Genomic DNA, 6,350 nt, shown 5'->3' on the forward strand with positions numbered 1-6,350 from the left:
CCCAGTGTGCTGAAAGTGTCAAAATGTGTTTTTCAGCAGAAATAAACATGTTTCTGCAAGTTTGGTCAACCCCATGTAAGTTATGGGGCAGTAACAGCACACTTTTAAAAACGTGTTTTTCAGCCCGAAATAAACGCGTTTTTCAGACTTCAGAATCCCAATGTAACTGCAAGGCTCAGAAGAGCCCACACACTCAGCTCTTAACCCCAGTGTGCTGAAAGTGTCAGAACGTATTTTTCAGCAGAAATAAACATGTTTCTGCAAGTTTGGTGAACCCCATGTAAGTTATGGGGCAGTAACAGCACACTTTTCAAAACGTGTTTTTCAGCCCGAAATAAACGCGTTTTTTCAGACAGCTGTATCCCTATGTAACTGCAAGGCTCAGAAGAGCCCACACACTCAGCTCTTAACCCCAGTGTGCTGAAAGTGTCAGAATGTGTTTTTCAGCAGAAATAAACATGTTTCTGCAAGTTTGGTCAACCCCATGTAAGTTATGGGGCAGTAACAGCACACTTTTCAAATGTGTTTTTCAGCCCGAAATAAACACGTTTTTTCAGACAGCTGTATCCCTATGTAACTGCAAGGCTCAGAAGAGCCCACACACTCAGCTCTTAACCCCAGTGTGCAGAAAGTGCCAAAACGTGTTTTTCAGCAGAAATAAACATGTTTCTGCAAGTTTGGTCAACCCCATGTAAGTTATGGGGCAGTAACAGCACACTTTTCAAAACGTGTTTTTCAGCCCGAAATAAATGCGTTTTTTCAGACAGCTGTATCCCTATGTAACTGCAAGGCTCAGAAGAGCCCACACACTCAGCTCTTAACCCCAGTGTGCTGAAAGTGTCAAAATGTGTTTTTCAGCAGAAATAAACATGTTTCTGCAAGTTTGGTCAACCCCATGTAAGTTATGGGGCAGTAACAGCACACTTTTCAAAACGTGTTTTTCAGCCCGAAATAAACACGTTTTTTCAGACAGCTGTATCCCTATGTAACTGCAAGGCTCAGAAGAGCCCACACACTCAGCTCTTAACCCCAGTGTGCAGAAAGTGCCAAAACGTGTTTTTCAGCAGAAATAAACATGTTTCTGCAAGTTTGGTCAACCCCATGTAAGTTATGGGGCAGTAACAGCACACTTTTCAAATGTGTTTTTCAGCCCGAAATAAACACGTTTTTTCAGACAGCTGTATCCCTATGTAACTGCAAGGCTCAGAAGAGCCCACACACTCAGGTCTTAACCCCAGTGTGCTGAAAGTGTCAAAACGTGTTTTTCAGCAGAAATAAACATGTTTCTGCAAGTTTGGTCAACCCCATGTAACTTATGGGGCAGTAACAGCACACTTTTCAAAACGTGTTTTTCAGCCCGAAATAAACACGTCTTTTCAGACAGCTGTATCCCTATGTAACTGCAAGGCTCAGAAGAGCCCACACACTCAGGTCATAACCCCAGTGTGCAGAAAGTGCCAAAACGTGTTTTTTAGCAGAAATAAACATGTTTCTGCAAGTTTGGTCAACCCCATGTAAGTTATGGGGCAGTAACAGCACACTTTTAAAAACGTGTTTTTCAGCCCGAAATAAACGCGTTTTTTCAGACTTCACAATCTCCATGTAACTGCAAGGCTCAGAAGAGCCCACACACTCAGGTCATAACCCCAGTGTGCAGAAAGTGCCAAAACGTGTTTTTCAGCAGAAATAAGCATATTTCTGCAAGTTTGGTCAACCCCATGTAAGTTATGGGGCAGTAACAGCTCACTTTTCAAAACGTGTTTTTCAGCCCGAAATAAACGTGTTTTTTCAGACAGCTGTATCCCTATGTAACTGCAAGGCTCAGAAGAGCCCGCACACTCAGCTTTTAACCCCAGTGAGCAGAAAGTGCCAAAACGTGTTTTTCAGCAGAAATAAACATGGTTCTGCAAGTTTGGTCAACCCCATGTAAGTTATGGGGCAGTAACAGCACACTTTTCAAAACGTGTTTTTCAGCCCGAAATAAACACGTTTTTTCAGACAGCTGTATCCCTATTTAACTGCAAGGCTCAGAAGAGCCCACACACTCAGATCTTAAACCCAGTGTGCTGAAAGTGTCAAAACGTGTTTTTCAGCAGAAATAAACATGTTTCTGCAAGTTTGGTCAACCCCATGTAACTTATGGGGCAAGAACAGCTCACTTTTCAAAACGCGTTTTTCAGCCCGAAATAAACGCGTTTTTTCAGACTTCAGAATTCCTATGTAACTGCAAGGCTCAGAAGAGCCCACACACTCAGGTCATAACCCCAGTGTGCAGAAAGTGCCAAAACCTGTTTTTTAGCAGAAATAAACATGTTTCTGCAAGTTTGGTCAACCCCATGTAAGTTATGGGGCAGTAACAGCACACTTTTCAAAACGTATTTTTCAGCCCGAAAGAAACACGTTTTTTCAGACTTCACAATCTCCATGTAACTGCAAGGCTCAGAAGAGCCCACACACTCAGGTCTTAACCCCAGTGTGCTGAAAGTGTCAAAACGTGTTTTTCAGCAGAAATAAGCATATTTCTGCAAGTTTGGTCAACCCCATGTAAGTTATGGGGCAGTAACAGCTCACTTTTCAAAACGTGTTTTTCAGCTTGAAATAAACGCGTTTTTTCAGACTTCAGAATTCCAATGTAACTGCAAGGCTCAGAAGAGCCCACACACTCAGCTCTTAACCCCAGTGTGCAGAAAGTGCCAAAACGTGTTTTTCAGCAGAAATAAACATGTTTCTGCAAGTTTGGTCAACCCCATGTAAGTTATGGGGCAGTAACAGCACACTTTTCAAAACGTGTTTTTCAGCCCGAAATAAATGCATTTTTTCAGACACCTGTATCGCTATGTAAATGCAAGGGTCAGAAGAGCCCACACACTCAGCTCTTAACCCCAGTGTGCTGAAAGTGTCAAAACGTGTTTTTCAGCAGAAATAAACATGTTTCTGCAAGTTTGGTCAACCCCATGTAAGTTATGGGGCAGTAACAGCACACTTTTCAAAACGTGTTTTTCAGCCCGAAATAAACGCGTTTTTTCAGATTTCAGAATTCCAATGTAACTGCAAGGCTCAGAAGAGCCCACACACTCAGCTCTTAACCCCAGTGTGCTGAAAGTGTCAGAACGTATTTTTCAGCAGAAATAAACATGTTTCTGCAAGTTTGGTCAACCCCATGTAAGTTATGGGGCAGTAACAGCACACTTTTCAAAACGTGTTTTTCAGCCCGAAATAAACACGTTTTTTCCGACAGCTGTATCCCTATGTAACTGCAAGGCTCAGAAGAGCCCACACACTCAGCTCTTAACCCCAGTGTGCAGAAAGTGCCAAAACGTGTTTTTCAGCAGAAATAAACATGTTTCTGCAAGTTTGGTCAACCCCATGTAAGTTATGGGGCAGTAACAGCACACTTTTCAAAACGTGTTTTTCAGCCCGAAATAAATGCGTTTTTTCAGACAGCTGTATCCCTATGTAACTGCAAGGCTCAGAAGAGCCCACACACTCAGCTCTTAACCCCAGTGTGCTGAAAGTGCCAAAACGTGTTTTTCAGCAGAAATAAACATGTTTCTGCAAGTTTGGTCAACCCCATGTAAGTTATGGGGCAGTAACAGCACACTTTTCAAAACGTGTTTTTCAGCCCGAAATAAATGCGTTTTTTCAGACAGCTGTATCCCTATGTAACTGCAAGGCTCAGAAGAGCCCACACACTCAGCTCTTAACCCCAGTGTGCTGAAAGTGTCAAAATGTGTTTTTCAGCAGAAATAAACATGTTTCTGCAAGTTTGGTCAACCCCATGTAAGTTATGGGGCAGTAACAGCACACTTTTCAAAACGTGTTTTTCAGCCCGAAATAAACGCGTTTTTTCAGACTTCAGAATTCCTATGTAACTGCAAGGCTCAGAAGAGCCCACACACTCAGGTCATAACCCCAGTGTGCAGAAAGTGCCAAAACCTGTTTTTTAGCAGAAATAAACATGTTTCTGCAAGTTTGGTCAACCCCATGTAAGTTATGGGGCAGTAACAGCACACTTTTCAAAACGTATTTTTCAGCCCGAAAGAAACACGTTTTTTCAGACTTCACAATCTCCATGTAACTGCAAGGCTCAGAAGAGCCCACACACTCAGGTCTTAACCCCAGTGTGCTGAAAGTGTCAAAACGTGTTTTTCAGCAGAAATAAGCATATTTCTGCAAGTTTGGTCAACCCCATGTAAGTTATGGGGCAGTAACAGCTCACTTTTCAAAACGTGTTTTTCAGCTTGAAATAAACGCGTTTTTTCAGACTTCAGAATTCCAATGTAACTGCAAGGCTCAGAAGAGCCCACACACTCAGCTCTTAACCCCAGTGTGCAGAAAGTGCCAAAACGTGTTTTTCAGCAGAAATAAACATGTTTCTGCAAGTTTGGTCAACCCCATGTAAGTTATGGGGCAGTAACAGCACACTTTTCAAAACGTGTTTTTCAGCCCGAAATAAATGCATTTTTTCAGACACCTGTATCGCTATGTAAATGCAAGGGTCAGAAGAGCCCACACACTCAGCTCTTAACCCCAGTGTGCTGAAAGTGTCAAAACGTGTTTTTCAGCAGAAATAAACATGTTTCTGCAAGTTTGGTCAACCCCATGTAAGTTATGGGGCAGTAACAGCACACTTTTCAAAACGTGTTTTTCAGCCCGAAATAAACGCGTTTTTTCAGATTTCAGAATTCCAATGTAACTGCAAGGCTCAGAAGAGCCCACACACTCAGCTCTTAACCCCAGTGTGCTGAAAGTGTCAGAACGTATTTTTCAGCAGAAATAAACATGTTTCTGCAAGTTTGGTCAACCCCATGTAAGTTATGGGGCAGTAACAGCACACTTTTCAAAACGTGTTTTTCAGCCCGAAATAAACACGTTTTTTCCGACAGCTGTATCCCTATGTAACTGCAAGGCTCAGAAGAGCCCACACACTCAGCTCTTAACCCCAGTGTGCAGAAAGTGCCAAAACGTGTTTTTCAGCAGAAATAAACATGTTTCTGCAAGTTTGGTCAACCCCATGTAAGTTATGGGGCAGTAACAGCACACTTTTCAAAACGTGTTTTTCAGCCCGAAATAAATGCGTTTTTTCAGACAGCTGTATCCCTATGTAACTGCAAGGCTCAGAAGAGCCCACACACTCAGCTCTTAACCCCAGTGTGCTGAAAGTGTCAAAATGTGTTTTTCAGCAGAAATAAACATGTTTCTGCAAGTTTGGTCAACCCCATGTAAGTTATGGGGCAGTAACAGCACACTTTTCAAAACGTGTTTTTCAGCCCGAAATAAACACGTTTTTTCAGACAGCTGTATCCCTATGTAACTGCAAGGCTCAGAAGAGCCCACACACTCAGCTCTTAACCCCAGTGTGCAGAAAGTGCCAAAACGTGTTTTTCAGCAGAAATAAACATGTTTCTGCAAGTTTGGTCAACCCCATGTAAGTTATGGGGCAGTAACAGCACACTTTTCAAAACGTGTTTTTCAGCCCGAAATAAACGCGTTTTTTCAGACAGCTGTATCCCTATGTAACTGTAAGTCTCAGAGGAGCGTACACACTCAGGTCTTAACCCCAGTGTGATGAAAGTGTCAAATCGTGTTTTTCAGCAGAAATAAACATGTTTCTGAAAGTTTGGTCAACCCCATGTAAGTTACGGGGCAGTAACAGCACACTTTTCAAAACGTGTTTTTCAGCCCGAAATAAACGCGTTTTTTCAGACAGCTGTATCCCTATGTAACTGCAAGGCTCAGTAGAGCCCACACACTCAGCTCTTAACCCCAGTGTGCTGAAAGTGTCAAAACGTGTTTTTCAGCAGAAATAAACATGTTTCTGCAAGTTTGGTCAACCCCATGTAAGTTATGGGGCAGTAACAGCACACTTTTCAAAACGTGTTTTTCAGCCCGAAATAAACGCGTTTTTTCAGATTTCAGAATTCCAATGTAACTGCAAGGCTCAGAAGAGCCCACACACTCAGCTCTTAACCCCAGTGTGCTGAAAGTGTCAGAACGTATTTTTCAGCAGAAATAAACATGTTTCGGCAAGTTTGGTCAACCCCATGTAAGTTATGGGGCAGTAACAGCACACTTTTCAAAACGTGTTTTTCAGCCCGAAATAAACGCGTTTTTTCAGACAGCTGTATCCTTATGTTACTGCAAGGCTCAGAAGAGCCTACACACTCAGCTCTTAACCCCAGTGTGCAGAAAGTGCCAAAACGTGTTTTTTTAGCAGAAATAAACATGTTTCTGCAAGTTTGGTCAACCCCATGTAAGTTATGGGGCAGTAACAGCACACTTTTCAAAACGTGTTTTTCAGCCCGAAATAAACGCGTTTTTTCAGACAGCTGTATCCCTATGTAACTGCA

The sequence above is a fragment of the Lepisosteus oculatus genome, unplaced genomic scaffold (assembly GCF_040954835.1).
Source record: "Lepisosteus oculatus isolate fLepOcu1 unplaced genomic scaffold, fLepOcu1.hap2 HAP2_SCAFFOLD_56, whole genome shotgun sequence".
Taxonomy (NCBI): domain Eukaryota; kingdom Metazoa; phylum Chordata; class Actinopteri; order Semionotiformes; family Lepisosteidae; genus Lepisosteus; species Lepisosteus oculatus.